Source organism: Oryx dammah, unplaced genomic scaffold (genome assembly GCF_014754425.2).
Source record: "Oryx dammah isolate SB20612 unplaced genomic scaffold, SCBI_Odam_1.1 HiC_scaffold_21, whole genome shotgun sequence".
NCBI lineage: Eukaryota > Metazoa > Chordata > Mammalia > Artiodactyla > Bovidae > Oryx > Oryx dammah.
The window spans coordinates 67,867,035-67,884,050 of record NW_024070205.1 but is presented as its reverse complement, the minus strand read 5'-3'; the positions used below and the strand labels follow the sequence as shown (position 1 = coordinate 67,884,050).

The following is a 17,016-nucleotide window of genomic DNA, read 5'->3' as shown; positions in this document are numbered from 1 at the left end:
GTCTGCTCCTGGGTCTTAAAATATATTAGCCCATTAATTTCTTCATTAAACTTGATCATTATAAATAGTATTGGCCTTATAACTGAATACATTTTCATGCATGAATGTAATTAAACTTTTGGAGCCACTTTTGCATTATCTCCAGAAATTGAAAATATACAGAAGGCTCCCCTGTCAAATAATTTTTTTAATGTATAGCTTTGTATAGAAAAGATTAATTTGACTGCAGGGAAGAACAGAGTTGTTTTTTGTGTTTGGATAAATTTACTTCATAAATTCACTATAATTTGTTAGCAACATTATACACTTCTTTGTCTTTAGCAAGCAGTCCATGATGTTCTAATTAAGAAATGCCCCTGATAAACTAGGAGAAATATGGACTGGAGCAACCTTCAAACAGGTACACCCATGTTTGTGAGTGAAACATGAGTATAATGCTCTGGGTTGGAGAAACTTGAAGATTCAAGCTGTAACTTGAAGATGAATTTTGAGTAGCACAAGGGCAGCATGAAATTGGAGCAAAGCTAGGTCAGAAACCTGAGGAAAGAATCACTCACTTCAGCAGCTGTAGCTGGTGACCAGGGAAAGACACCTCTCTGAAAGAATAGTAAACAGCACACAGCTCAACTTCAAGGTAACAATGAGCATGAGTGAGTTTGGAGGTGAATTGTTCATTCTACTGCAGCACAATGGACTAGCACCTTCTGAAATGGGGTTTGTTTCTTAATTAATAAAATTGGTTTTCTGTACTTGAAGACCCTCATCAATGAATATTTACTACAGTAAAAAAAAAATTTCTCTGAATATATTTTGAGCATTTTTTTTTTGTTTAGACTTCAAAATTTTTTGAAGGTAATTACATATGATTTGGAGGAGAAGTAAGTTGGTCACTCGAGTCTTTTTATACTTTACTCCATTTCCTTGAACAGTTTATTTAAATGTTATAATCCTACAGTTTATTAAGTGTTCTATATTCACTCATTCATTCATATTTCCCAAGCACTCACTGTGTGCCAGAGCCTGTGGCATGTGCTAGAACTGCAATGAAAAAGCAGGTAAATTTTAACCTTGCAGTTTAGAACTGCAGTTAAGTTTGGTGTGCTTGTGTTTAATTAACCTGTGTCTGAGAAACCCTGAAGATTTCAGGGGATGCCTCAGGGCAGCGAGGTGAATGGGATGGGAGGGGAGGGGCCAGAAGTTCCTGGCCCATCTTTTTTCCCTCACTTCCTCTTTCTCAGTTTTACCCTTTGACCTTAAAAGATTTTAGTTGCATTAAAGATCCTGATGCTAAGCCAGTTTATTTATTTATTTTTAAATTTAATTTTATTCACTTTTTTCAAATGTTTTATTTTTTATTTTTTTCCTTTTTAAAAATTTATTATTATTTTTTTTTACTTTACAATATTGTATTGGTTTTACCACACTTCAACATGAATCCGCCATGGGTCTACACGTGCTAAGCCAGTTTAAAATTCACAATCCAGTTAGTCTAACTGCTCTCAACAAGTCCTCCTTTCCCAGTTTCTTCAAGTTTTCGCTTGTTTGCTCAGTAAACATTAGACATCAGGGATTATGCTGAATGTTACAGTGTATTTTAAACCATAGTCATTGCACTGTGAAGTTTTAAATCCAGTAATATTTTGATTTATTCAACTGTGTTAAGATTAGGGCTACTGAGGTGAACTCCATGGGGCTGCAGCTGTTCTGCAGAGCCTGTCCTAGCGTTCTGTGCTCCTGCAGTTCTAGGGCTGGTGGAGGGACAGTCAGGAGCAGTGGTTGATGTGGGCTCAGGAGAGTGTGGACTACTTCTTACCCTGCCCATTGGCTACTTAACCTTTGTTCACAGCACCCCACTGACACACATGCTGGGGGTTTACTCAGATTTTGGTCATCCAGAGGAAGAAGAACTTAAAAGATTTTCTAGGGATGTGCAGGTCCTTTTGTATTAATCACAGTTCCTCTCCTTTCCATGACTGACAGCAGCAGGTCATTGTGTCACAAGGTAGCCAGGCCAAGAACTGCAGCCCTGAATTAGCTCACGTGATGTTGTATTTATTGCTCTTGCTTGCTTAGTAAGTGGCTGTGGAGCTGAACTCAGTAGGAACAGAGGTCCTTCTTCTACAGACCATTAAGCTCTGACACAGAGGGGACTGGAGTCCAGGAACTGGTGATGAGCCTTTCTCTAGTGCTTGATTGGCAAGTAGGCGTAAGGTTCCTTTATCCTCAGGCAGGACTGACTTGATTGGTAGGATGACTGGGTCATCTGAATGATTTAATTCAAGGAGATTCTGTTAGAAAGCATCTCTCCCCAAGTACCCTCCTGGTTTTTACAGTCAACACTTAAGTTGTTTTACTAATGGTTAAAGCAGTTGGTCTGAAAACATATCTATTAAAAATGGATCCTAAGTCCCCAAGCCCTCCGAAAGTTTAACTTATGTTACTACCATTCATTTGAATCTTGTGGGTATTGTTTAATTCATCAAATTGACTTCAGTTAATTTACAGAGACTTTAATAACTTTGATTGAAAGAAGGGCAGAACCATATTTTCTGAACACAAGGCTCTCTGCATTAAGGATCTAAGATACTGTAAAATGTAGCTTATTCTTTTCAGGAGGCTGACACGTAGGGTTAGATTATTAAAACACCCCCACACCCCAAACTATTTCCTCTGCAGTTTTGTCTTTGACCATTTATAACTTTCACTGTTAAAATTCCCATTTGTAATTTTACTGCAACTGAAAGCTGTTTTGATTGGTAAAAGATGGTAAATGCCTTCTTATATCTATATTTAGATATGCTTCATATAAATTTTTATATTTGGTCCTGAGCCATATCTATACTGAAGGAAAAGAAAATAATGGATTAGGTCAGAGAGGTCATTAATTCCCTACATCTACTACTGAAGTTTTATTCTAGCATAATAGAGGAATTTCTAGCAAGACCCCAAATTACTCATTTATCTCAGTATGATGTCTGATGAAGGACGTGTATGCCATACTTTAGCATTTATTGTTAATCACAGTCAAAAGAAGTATATTTTAAAATCTGAAATTATATATATATATATACATGGAAGCTCGTATCAGGTTCTGAATTTTGAAATTTTTAAGAGTTCTTGAATTATAAAACTAGAACTTCCATTTGTTTATTTTTTAATATTTCTGAAGACATAAATTGTATATAGGAATCTTTGGTATGCCTTAAAATCACTTTGAGTTAAGTACTGTGAAATTTAATTTGGTGTGCTTATCTAATTAATGAGACCAGATGATAGCTGGCTTGTGTTCAGAGTGATATCATGCTGAAGACATTTTTTCAAGACACAATTGACTCACTGAGTAATTCTTCTGTTTACCATGGTGTTATTCTCCTCTACCTAGAGACCTCAATAGGCCGGACATGTTTAGTTTCTTAGGTAAAAGTAGGGTAGCTATCACATTTTCCAACGAAAGTCAAAGAGCCTGGTATATCTACGTGAAATAGAATGAGGCAAGGCAGAGACAAAACTGGATTGTGGTTTAGAAAATCTAAACACACTTCTAAATAGGTCAGTTACTTTAATTACCATCTTGGGTTTTATTGTTGGAAATTTTTTGTCAAAGGATAAATTTTATAAATTTATGTGAATATTCTTTGATAAATATGCAAAGTCAGGAACATCTAATTACTCCCTATTTTTTGCCTCGTGTTCAAAGTTCCTTGTAATGTGGCCTCTATTTTCTTTCCCAGTACTATACCTAGTAAGCTTCAGTGTACACCTTTACTCTGGATAGACTGTTCCAGCACACATATCTTTTCTGTCCTTCCTCTCTGGCTCCATCCCAGCAGACTGAGTACCCCATTATCTCTGTCTACTCACCTCCTAACCATCTCTCAGGTTCTCATTGAATTCTTTCTTCTTGTTTGAGGTTCTCTTTGACTGCTCTGTTCCATTGTAGTCTACTCCATTTCCAAGTTCTTCTGACTTCATCTGCATTACTCATCTGGCACTAATCAACAGCATTTCCTGAATGCCTACCAAGTGCCAAGCATTGTGCTAAGAGCTTTCTCTTCTTTAATGCTCAAACTCCAAGGGAAAGATACTTTCCTTATCCTCATTCTGCAGGTGAGGAAACAACTCAGAAAATTTAAATGAAGGCTACCAGCTAAAATTGGTGAGTGTGTGTGTGTGTGTGTGTGTGTGTGTGTGTGTGTGTGTGCTCAGTCTTGTCTGACTCTTTGAGACCCCGAGGACTGTAGCCCGCCAGGCTCCTCTCTCCATGGGATTCTCCAGGCAAGAATACTGGAGCAGGTTGCCACTTCCTACTCCAGGGCATCATTCCTACCTAGGGATCAAACCTGAGTCTCTTGCGTCTCCTGCATTGGCAGGCAGATTCTTTACCACTAGCACTACCATAATGTTATGTTATATTAACAGTTTTATCCATTTTAATCTTCCCCCACTCCAGACGTAAAGTATGTTGGAATTTGCAGTGTTGCAATATATATTTTCAACCTCTCTGATACTGTCCCTCTCCCGTACATAGTTCCTAGCATAGTGCTCTGCATTTGATTGAATCTCAATAGATACTTTTTTCATTAAAGAAAAAAAGACATATATTAATGTACTTTTGCCATAGATTATGTTTCCTTTTTTTTGCAAATGTATGCTTTATTCTGTAATAAACAAGGATGTATTAAAATATTTCAATGATGTGAGATATTCAGTGTTATAGGTAACTTAGAAATGTTACTGAATTTTAACCCCAGGAACTCTGAAGTTTTATCAACTCTGTGGGACTTTATTGTGCCCCAGTCTGTATCATATGATAGATTTTGAATATATACAACAAACTTTGGTCAGAATGTTAGTTTACATTGTCATATGCCATCCCATGTTTGTTGGGAAAAAAAAATGAAACTGTTTCCATGGAGAAGAGCTAAGAATCAGCACAAGGGGAAGATAATGTCCATGGAGTCCTCAGTACCTTGAATATTTTTCTCAGTTCCTGTGGCTGTGATTTGATCACTTTAGTGCTGAAACAGGGTAGGGATCAGTGAGTGGGCAAAACTGAAGGTGAAGAAGAAATGGACATCAAAGATGTTTATGTAGTACAAGTTCACTGTGTTCTTTTGTAAAAAAGTCTTAGTTTTTCTCTAGTGGAAAAAGAAAAAGTGAATAAGTGAATGAGTAAGAACTAAATCTACAGCAGGGCCTTTCTGCCAAACATACTGAAAATGGGATAATGTCTGTGTGTGTAACTATTTTTAGTGTTCATTGATAAATAAAATCTTGGTACCAGGCTTTACCTCATCCCTTTAAAACTTGTTACTCTTCCTCATTACTGCAGGAATAAAATGTTGCACTCATCTGAAAGTTAAGATGGTTATAGCTGTGGTATCACTGGAATATTCTATAGCAACATGTCAGCATTTCATTACACATGTTAATCTTATTTCCCCAGAGGCCAGTGTGGCTTCTTGAGGTTCCAGAACTATCAACGAAAAGATGTAAACTACAGCATAGAGCACTGCCTTGGCAGATGGAATCATCTTCCCTCATGCGTCTGATTTCTAAACTATTTCACTTGTGGCTTGGTTATAATTGGGTGGGTGGGGAGAACTTTTTGCCAAAATACATTTTCAAATTGAACGAATTTATTAGGCTATTTAGAAGGTCAGGAGAGGGGTGGGGAAAATCCATTTCTAATAGCTACCATGGCAAGGTTGTTATTCATGCACATACAAACATCGTAAATGTCTTAATTTCAGCTCCAGAGTTAAAACATTAAAGTCTCTGAAAGCTTCTGCACAACAAAGGAAACTATAAGCAAGGTGAAAACACAGCCTTCTGAATGGGAGAAAATAATAGCAAATGAAGCAACTGACAAACAACTAATTTCAAAAATATACAAGCAACTTATGCAGCTCAATTCCAGAAAAATAAACGACCCAATCAAAAAATGGGCCAAAGAACTAAATAGACATTTCTCCAGAGAAGACATACGGATGGCTAACAAACACATGAACAGATGCTCAACATCACTCATTATCAGAGAAATGCAAATCAAGACCACAATGAGGTACCATTTCACACCAGTCAGAATGGCTGCTATCCAAAAGTCTGCAAGCAATAAATGCTGGAGAGGGTGTGGAGAAAATGGAACCCTCTTACACTGTTGATAGGAATGCAAACTAGTACAGCCACTGTGGAGAACAGTGTGGAGATTCCTTAAATAATTGCAAATAGAACTGCCATATGACCCAGCAATCCCACTGCTGGGCATACACACTGAGGAAACCAGAATTGAAAGAGACACATGTACCCCAATGTTCATTGCAGCACTGTTTATAATAGCCAGGACATGGAAACAACCTAGATGTCCATCAGCAGATGAATGGATAAGAAAGCAGTGGTACATATACACAATGGAGCATTACTCAGCCATTCAAAAGAATACATTTGAATCAGTTCTAATGAGGTGGATGAAACTGGAGCTGATTATACAGAGTGAAGTAAGCCAGAAAGAAAAACACCAACACAGTATACCAACACATATATATGGAATTTAGAAAGATGGTAATGATAACCCTGTATGCAAGACAGCAAAAGAGACACAGATGTAGAGAACAGACTTTTGGACTCTGAGGGAGAGGGAGAGGGTGGGATGATTTGGGAGAATGGCACTGAAACACATATACTATCACGTAAGAAATGAATTGCCAGTCTATATTCGATACAGGATACAGGATGCTTGGGGCTGGTGCACGGGATGATCCAGAGAGATGATATGGGGTGGGAGGTGGGAGCGGGGTTCAGGATTGGGAACTCATGTACACCCGTGGCAGGTTCATGTCAATGTATGGCAAAACCAATACAGTATTGTAAAGTAAAATAAAGTAAAAATAAAAATTAAAAAAACAAGACCTACCTAAAGTCTCTGAAAGATTCTTATATAATAATTTGTGTTGAAAATGCTTTATGGCTAGCAATACTTTATTTGTGGATGCATCATTAGTTCATACATCACTAGTTCACACTACTAATTCTACTCAAATGCCAGAGATTCCTGTTACATTACTTCTAGATCATAAACAGCACTGTCAATAATTTTAGAAGTAAAAACAAGCCTGTCATCTGGTTAGATATGAGTTATATTGATACATCCACAGTAATTAAGGAAATCATATACTCTAAGAATCCAGATGGAAGTCTCATTTGTATTCACTGGGAGTGATTAAGTGCAGAACTTCATCTCTGGTTCCTATCCGTACTCCTGTCCATTTGCACCACCAGATAGAAAATCTTGATTGTTACTTCTCCGGCTGGGATGACTAGAAACATCCTCACTGATGGACATTTAAGTTGCTTCCGTATCTTGGCTAGTGTAAATAATGCAGCACTGAACATAGGCGGGTATATATCTTTTCAAGTTAGTGTTTTTATTTTCTTCAGGTACACGCCAAGAAGTGAAATTGGTGAATAATATAGAAGTTATAGATTCAATTTTTTGAGGACTCTCCATATTATTTTTTGCAGTGGCTGTACTAATCTACAATCTCATTAACAGTGTATGAGGGTTCTGTTTTCTCCACGTCCTCTCAGCATTTCTTATTTGTTGTCTTTTTAATAATCAATAGGTGAGAAGTAATATAGCACTGTGGTCTTGATTTTCATTTCCCTTGTCATTGGTGATGAGCCTCTTATGTGTCTGTTGGACATCTGTATGATTTCTTTGGAAAAATGTCTATTCAGGTCCTCTGCTCATTTTTCAATTGGGTTGCTTTTTGAAGTTGAATTGTATGAGTTTTTATTTTGTCTATTTTGCTTGTTAGCCCCTTATTGAATACATGTTTAAAATTTATTTATTTATTTTAATTGGAGGCTGATTACTTTACATGTTGTAGTGGTTTTGCCATACATTGGCTTGACTCAGCATTGGGTGTACATGTGTCCCCCATCCAGAACCCCACTCCCACCTCCCTCCCGACCCCTTCCCTCTGGGTTGTCCCAGTGCACCGACTTTGAGTGCCCTGTTCCATGCATTGAACTTCATTGGTCATCTGTTTCACATATGGTAACATACATGTTTCAGTGCTGTTCTCTCAAATTGTCCCACCCTTGCCTTCTCCCACAGAGTCCAAAAGTCTTTATATCTGTGTCTCCTTTGTGGTCTTGCATATAGGGTCATCGTTACCATCTTTCTAAATTCCATATGTATGCAATAATATACTGTATTGGTGTTTTTCTTTCTGACTTACTTCACTCTGTATAATAGGCTCCAGTTTCATCCACCTCATTAGAACTGATTCAAATGCCTTCTTTTTAATAGCTGAGTAATATTTCCATTTTGTATATTTACCACAGCTTTCTTATCCATTCGTCTGCTGATGGACATATAGGTTGCTTCCATGTTCTATCTATTGTAAACAGTGCTGTGATGAACATTGGGGTACACGTGTCTCTTTCAATTCTGGTTTCCTCAGTGTGTATGCCCAGCATGGGATTGCTGGGTTATATGGCAGTTCTATTTCCAGTTTTTTAAGGAATCTCCACACTGTTCTCTGTAGTGGCTGTACTAGTTTGCGTTCCCACCAACGGTGTAAGAGGGTTCCCTTTTCTCCACACCCTCTCCAGCATTTATTGCTTGTAGACTTTTGGATCGCAGCCATTCTGACTGGCATGAGATAGTACCTTATTGTGGTTTTGATTTGCATTTCCTGAATAATGAGTGATGTTGAGCACCTTTCATGTGTTTGTTAGCCATCTGTATGTCTTCTTTGGGGAAATGTCTGTTAAGATCTTTGGCCCAGTTTTTGATTGGATTATTTATTTTTCTGGTATTGAGCTGTGTGAGCTGCTTATATATTTTAGAGATTAATTCTTTGTCAGTTGCTTTGTTTGCTAATATTTTCTCCCATTCTGAAGGTTGTCTTTTCACCTTGCTTATAGTTTCCTTCATTGTGCAAAAGCCTTTAAGTTTAATTAGGTCCCATTTGCTTATTTTTGTTTTTATTTCCATTACTCTGGAAGGTGGGTCATAGAGGATCTTTCTGTGATGTATGTCACAGAGTATTTTGCCTATGTTTCCCTCTAGGAGTTTTATAGTTTATGGTCTTACATTTAGATTTTTAATCCATTTTGAGTTTATTTTTGTGTATGGTGTTAAAAAGTGTTCTAGTTTCATTCTTTTACAGGTGGTTGACCAGTTTTGGCAATGCCAAAGAATGCTCAAACTACCACACAATTGCACTCATGTATGCTAGCAAAGTAATGCTCAAAATTCTCCAAGCCAGGCTTCAACAGCATGTGAACCGTGAACTTGCAGATGTTCAATCTGGTTTTAGAAAAGCCAGAGGAACCAGAGATCGAATTGCCGACATCTGCTGGATCATCAAAAAAGCAAGAGAGTTCCAGAAAAACATCTACTTCTGCTTTATTGACTATGCCAAAGCCTTTGACTCTGTGAATCACAACAAACTCTGGAAAACTCTTCAAGAGATGTGAATACCAGACCACCTGACTTGCCTCCTAAGAAACCTGTATGCAGATCAAGAAGCAACACTTGGAACTGGACTTGAAAAAACAGACTGGTTCCAAATCAGGAAAGGAGTACGTCAAGGCTGTATATTGTCACCCTGCTTATTTAACTTCTGTTCAGAGTACAGCATGAGAAATGCTGGAGTCTATGAAACACAAGCTGGAATCAAGATTGTTGGGAGAAATATCAATAACCTCAGATATGCAGATGACACCACCCTTATGGCAGAAAATGAAGAAGAACTAAAGAGCCTCTTGATGAAAGTGAAAGAGGAGAGTGAAAAAGTTGGTTTAAAACTCAACATTCAGAAAACTAAGATCATGGCATCTGGCACTTTATGGCAAATAGATGGGGAAACAGTGGAAACAGTTGCAGACTTTATTTTTTGGGCTCCAAAATCACTGCAGATGGTGACTTCAGTCATGAAATGAAAAGACACTTACACCTTGGAAGAACAGTTTTGACCAACCTAGACAGCTTATTAAAAAGCAGAGACATTACTTTACCAACAAAGGTCCATCTAGTCAAGGCTATGGTTTTTCCAGTAGTCATGTATGGATGTGAGAGTTGGACTATAAAGAAAGCTGAGCATCAAAGAATTGATGCTTTTGAGCTGTGTTATTGGAGAATACTCTTGAGAGTCCCTTGGACAGCAAGGAGATCAAACCAGTCCATCCTAAAGGAGGTCAGTCCTGGGTGTTCATTGGAAGGACTGATATTGAAGCTGAAACTCAAATGCTTTGGCCACCTGATATGAAGAACTGACTCATTTGAAAAAACCCTGATACTGGGAAAGATTGAAGGCAGGAGGAGAAAGGGACAACAGGGGATGACATGGATTGACGGCATCACCGACTCAAGGGACATGAGTTTGAGTAAACTCTGGGAAACGGTGTAGGACAGGGAGGCCTGGTGTGCTGCAGTCCATGGGATCACAAAGAGTTGGACATAACTGAACGACTGAACCTAACTGAACTGAACTGAACTGTACAGTTTTCCAGCACCATTGTTAAAGAGATTGTCTTTTCTCCATTGCATATTTTTGCCTCCTTTGTCAAAGATAAGGTGTCCGTAGATATGTGGATTTATCTCTGGGATTTCTGTTTTGTTCCATTGGTCTATGTTTCTATCTTTGTGCCAATACCATACTATCTTGATGACTGTAGCTTTGTAGTGTAGTCTGAAGTCAGGCAGGTTGATTCCTCCAGTCCATTCTTCTTTCTCAAGGTTGCTTTGGCTATTCAAGGTTTTTTGTGTTTCCATACAAATTGTGAAATTATTTGTTCTAGTTCTCTGAAAAATACCATTGTTAGCTTGATAAGGATTCATTGAATCTACAGATTGCTTTGGGTAGTATACTAATTTTCACTGTATTGATTCTTCTGATCCATGAACATGGTATATTTATCTATCTATTTATGTCATCTTTGATTTGTATAGTGTTTCGTAGTTTTCTATATATACATCCTTCTGTTTCTTTAGGTAAATTTATTCCTAAGTATTTTATTCTTTTTGTCACAATCGTAAATGGAATTGTTTCCTTAATTTCTCTTTCTGTTTTCTTATTGGTAATGTATAGGAATGCAAGGGATTAGCTCTAGTAATTTTATGGTGGTATCTTTAGGGTTTTCTAGGTAGATGATCATGTCATCTGCAAACAGTGAGAGTTCTTCTTTTCCAATCTGGATTCCTTTTATTTGTTTCTTCTCTGATTGCTGTGGCTAAAACTTCCAAAACTATGTTGAATAGTGGTGGTGAGAGTGGGCACCCTTGTCTCGTTCCTGACTTTAGAGGAAATGCTTTCAATTTTTCACCATTGATGATAATGTTTGCTGTGGGTTTATTGTAGATGGCTTTTATTATGTTGAGGTATGTTCCGTTTGTGCCTGCTTTCTGGAGAGTTTTTATCATAAATGGGTGTTGAATCTTGTCAAATGTGTTTTCTGCATCTGTTGAGATAATCATATGATTTTTATCTTTCAATTTGTTAATGTGGTGTATCACACTGATTAATTTGTGAATACTGAAGAATCCTTGCATCCCTGGTCTAAAACCCACTTGGTCATGATGTACAATCTTTATATGTGGTTGGATTCTGTTTGCTAGAATCTTGTTGAGGATTTTGCATCTATTTTCATCAGTGGTAATGGCCTGTAGTTTTCTTTTATTGTGGCATCTTTGTCTGGTTTTGGTATTAGGGTGATGGTGGCCTCACAGAATGAGTTTGGGAATCTGCCTTCCTGTGCAATTTTCTGGAAGAGTTTGAGTAGGGTAGGTGTTAGCTCTTCTGTAAATTTTTTGGTAGAATTCAGCTGTGAAGCCATCTCGTCCTGGACTTCTGTTTGTTGGAAGATTTTTTATTACAGTTTCAATTTCTGTGCTTGTGATGGGTCTGCTAAGATTTTCTATTTCTTTCTGGTTCAGTTTTGGAAGGTTATTCTTTTCTAAGAATTTGTCCCTTTCTTCCAAGTTGTTCACTTTATTGGCATATAGTTGTTCATAGTAGTTTCTTATGACCCTTTATATTTCTGTGTTGTCTGTTGTGATTTCTCCATTTTCATTTCTAATTTTATTGATTTCATTCTTCTTCCTTTTTTTCTTGATGAGTCTGGCTAATGGTTTGTCTATCTTATTTATCTTCTCAAAGAACAAGCTTTTAGTTTTGTTGATATTTGCTGTATTTTCCTTTATTTCTTTTTCATTTATTTCTGCTCTGATTTTTATGATTTTTTTCTTTATCCTAACCCTGAGGTTCTTCATTTCTTCTTTTTCTAGTTGCTTTAGGTGTAAAATTAGGTTATTTATTTGATTTTTCTTGTGTTTCTTGAGGTACGCTTGTATTGCTATGAACGTTCCCCTTAGCATTGAATCCCATTTTACTAAATCCCATAGGTTTTGGGTTGTTGTGTTTTCATTTTCATTTGTCTATGCATATTTTTATTTCCTTTTTGATTTCTTCCATGATTTGTTGGTTATTCAGAAGTATGTTGTTTAGCCTCCATATGTTGGTATTTTTAATAGATTTTTTTTTCTTGTAGTTGATATATAATCTTACTGCATTGTGATCAGAAAAGATGCCTGAAATGATTTCAATTGTTTTGAATTTAACAAGGCTAGCTTTATGGCCCAGTATGTGATCTATCCTGGAGAATGTTCCATGCACTTAAGAAAAAGGTGAAATTCATTGTTTTGGGGTGAAATCTCCTATAGATATCAATTTGTTCTAACTGGTCTATTGTATCATTTAAAGTTTGTGTTTCCTTGTTAATTTTCTGTTTGGTTGATCTATCCATAGGTGTGAGTGGGGTATTAAAGTCTCTCACTTATTGTGTTACTGTTTATTTCCCCTTTCATACTTGCTAGCATTTGCCTTACATATTGAGGTGCTTCTATGTTGGGTGCATATGTATTTATAATGTTACATCTTCTTCTTAAACTGATCCTTTGATCATTATGCAGTGTCCTTCTTTGTCTCTTTTCACAATCTTTATTTCAAAGCCTATTTTATCTGATATGAGTGTTGCTACTCCTGCTTTCTTTTGGTCTCCATTTGCATGAAATGTCTTTTTCTAGCCCTTCACTTTCAGTCTGTATGTGTCTCTTGGTTTGAGGTGGGTCTCTTGGAGACAGCATACATAGGGGTCTTGTTTTATATCTATTCAAGTAGTCTTTGTCTTCAACCCATTTACATTTAAGGTAATTATTGATAAGTATGATCCCATTGCCATTTACTTTGTTGTTTTGGGTTCGAATTTATAAACCTTTTCTGTTTCCTGTCTAGAGAAGATCCTTTAGCATTTGTTGAAGAGCTGGTTTGGTGGTACTGAATTCTCTCAGCTTTTGCTTGTCTGTGAAGCTTTTGATTTCTCTTTCATATTTGAATGAGATCCTTGCTGGGTAGAGTGATCTTGGTTGTAGGTTTTTCTCTTTCATCACTTTAAGTATGTCCTGCCATTCCCTCCTGGCCTGAAGAGTTTCTGTTGAAAGATCAGCTGTTATCCTTATGGGGATCCCCTTGTGTTTTATTTGTTGCTTTTCCCTTGCTGCTTTTAATATTTGTGTTTGATCTTTGTTAGTTTGATTAATATGTGTCTTGGAGTGTTTTGCCTGGGTTTATCCTGTTTGGGACTCTCTGGGTTTCTTGGACTTGGGTGGCTATTTCCTTCCCCATTTTAGGGAAGTTTTCAGCTATTATCTCCTCAAATATTTACTCATGCCCTCTCTTTTTGTCTTCTTCTGGGACTCCTATGATTTGAATGTTGGGGCATTTAATATTGTCCCAGAGGTCTCTGAGGTTGTCCTCATTTCTTTTAATTCTTTTTTCCTCTCTGTTTCATTTATTTCCACCATTCTATCTTCCACCTCACTTATCCTCTCTTCTGCCTCAGTTATTCTACTGTTGGTTCCCTCCAGAGTGCTTTTTATGTCAGATATTGCATTATTCATTGACTCTTATTTCTTCTAGGTCCTTGTTAAACATTTCTTACATCTTCTCAATCCTTGTCTCTAGTCTACTTATGTGTTACTCCATTTTGTTTTCAAAATTTTGGATCATCTGTACTATCATTATTCTGAATTCTTTTTCAGGTAGACTCCATATCTCTTCCTCTTTTGTTTGGTCTTGTGGGCATTTATCATGCGTCTTTACCTGCTGAATATTTCTCTGCCTTTTTACTTTGTTTAGATTGCTGCATTTGGGGTGCCCTTTCTGTAGGCTGGAAGTTCGTGGTTCCTGTTTATTGTGGAGCCTGCTCCCTGTGGATGGGGTTGGACTAGGTTTCTTTGACAAGGGGAGATGCATCTGTGTTCTGGGGGGTGGAGCTGGATCTCACAGTTCGGTGAAGGATGCCAGTCTCTGGGTCTGAGATTGCAGCATACTCTTGCCTTCTGGCTCTGGCTGTTGCACGCCTGCCTCTCTGCCTCTGGTGGCAGGGAGGGGCATGTATGCAGCCAACTAGGTCTCCTTTGGTATTCTCTTAATCCTTTGTTCTGTGAGCAGATCAGGCTATGGGTTAGCACCTGTCGTGGGAAAGTTATTTTTTTTTCCTCTCTGGCAATCCCACAGTTTGGGTTGCTATCTCATGTTAGCTCCTTCATGTTGGCCTCAGGGCATTCAGGCCCAGTCCTTACCCTAAGCACTGATTATGCAGCCTGCGCCTCACTGTCCAGCCCCCGCTTGCTGGTGGCGGACTCGAGTGTCTGGGCTACTTCTCTGCTGGCAGTTGCAGTTAGGTGTGTATTCTGTGGGTTCCCCCCACCCCTGTTATGTTGCCCTCTGAGATTCTGAAACTCCCCACAGACCCACCTGTGAGAGGGCTTCCCACTGTTTGGAAACTTCTCCTCCTTTATGACTCCCTCCCCAGGAAAGTTCTCCATTCCTAACTCTTCTCTCTGTCTTCTATATTTTGTCCTACTGCCCTACAAAGAGAATGGGCTGCCTTTCTGGGTGCCTGGTGTCCTCCACCAGCATTCAGAGCTTGTTTTGTGGAAGTTGCTCAGCATTCAAATGGTCTTTTGGATGAGTTTGTGGGAGAGAAAGTGGTCTCCCCATCCTATTCCTCTGCCATCTTGGGATTGCCCCCTGAATATATTATTTGTAGATGTTCCTCCTATTCAGTAGGCTGCATTTTCATTTTATTATGTTGAGGTATGTTTCCTCTATGCCCACTCTGTTGAGAGTTTTTATCAAACATGGATGCTGAATTTGTCAAAAAAATCTTTTTTGTATCTTTTGAGATGATCATATGATTTTTTTCTTCAGTTATTTAATATGGTATATACTTTGGCCACCTGATGCGAAGAGCATTTGGAAAGACCCATTTGTATTGGAGTCCACTTGTCCAAGAAGCTTAACTAATACTTTCTCAGTATGTTATAATGCTTTGTATTTCTTTTACTAGCTTCCTCAGTCATTTCCTTATTGGAAATCAAAAGCATTTGGCAATTACAGAAATACCTTATCTGATCACAGTTTGCCTCATGGGCTTGGGCAGAACAAAGGAAACAATGACTGTTCATTTTGGGAATCCACACATAAGAGCTGTTGCTATGTGTACATTAGGAAAATAGTTACCTGAAGCAGATAACTCACTTTTGGGAGTTTCTAAATTTACACCAAGAGTCTATTCTAGGAGATTAACAAATGTAACATATGGCTTAACATATGTCACCTCCCTAGTTCTTGACTTAACCTCTTCCAAAAGTTGATTTCATGTAGCTTTACTGCTTAAAATTGGCTTTCTCGAAAGAGACTTCAACTTATTTTTTAAATGAGATTAAGTTATGTGACATTAATCATTTTTAAATTTTATTGTTGCTTCTAACGTGATTCATGATTAATAGTGGAATTTAAATATCCAACTGAAAAGTCAATGTGTGGAATTCTGAGTTAAAAACAAGTTTTACAGAGAATGTGGTAATTGTAATGGTAATGATGATGCTGATACTCATGTTTGGTAAAGCTGTATACAAAAGCAACAGTTAAATAGTTGATAGTTTTGGTATATACTTAAGAAAGTATTCAGTTTTTGTAAAAGTCCATCATTTTGATTTAAAATAAAAACTATTTTTTAAGAAGTTCTACTTGTTACAGACTTAAAAACCCAAGTCTTTCTTCAGCCAGTGTTTTAAGGTATATTTATTTGAATGAATGAATTATAAAGATTTTGAAAAGCCTGTTAATTGATATTACTACCAGTGTATTAATAGACATCCTATTGTTATATAATGCTCTTGATTTTAATACCAATTTCTTAATTATGCAGAACAGATGTCATTTTTATGACAATTCATGATTTAGGAAGTTACAGCCAGTTATCTTTATAGGTATATATGCTATCTTGTTTCATTTCTAGAAAATTTAATTGATTCCTGAACCTTGAGTGAGTTTACCTACATTAGAATCTGGGCTGTTGCATTTAACATCAAAGTCACTTCAAACAAGCTAAACTATGGCTAAGTTTTTCATCTGTAAAATGGGTTGACAATAGTACCCATTTCACAGGCTTATTGTGAAGTATAAATGTATTAATTAGCAATAATGAATTACCCTAAGCTTTTCCTATTTTGCCAGATATATAGTAAAAGGGCATTAACTAATTATAATTAGTATTTTATCATAAGGACTGTATTACCAAATAATGCTGGAGTCATAGAGATCTGGGTTCAATTCCTAATCTTAGACCTATCCTTAAGTGACCTTGGACAAGTTAGTTAACCTCTTTGATCTCAGTGTTAACATAAATATAATAGGATTCTTGTACTGGGTAACCTTATCTCATGGAACTCATTAATATATCTTTTAGCATATATTAGATATGATAAATGACAGATCAAAAAAGAATGTAGTTAGTGGCAGAGAGTAAAGTAGTTACAGATGACAACTATAAAACACTAGATTAAAAAATCTATATAAACACTGCAAGTCGTTAAAAAGTAAATAAAAACATGCAACTTTAAGGGTTTTTGAAAACTTATAACTGGAATGGCTAAGA

General features: G+C 37.2%; 1 long non-coding RNA gene across 1 annotated transcript in view; it reads left to right on the top strand.

The window, feature by feature from the left end:
• LOC120879903 overlaps positions 1 to 5,851 on the top strand; it is a 72,287-nt gene extending 66,436 nt beyond the window's left edge. The window contains exon 6 of the long non-coding RNA XR_005724899.1: positions 5,754 to 5,851. This is a non-coding gene — a long non-coding RNA (uncharacterized LOC120879903). The remainder of the gene's footprint in view (positions 1 to 5,753) is intronic.
• The last annotated feature ends 11,165 nt before the right edge of the window (positions 5,852 to 17,016 follow it).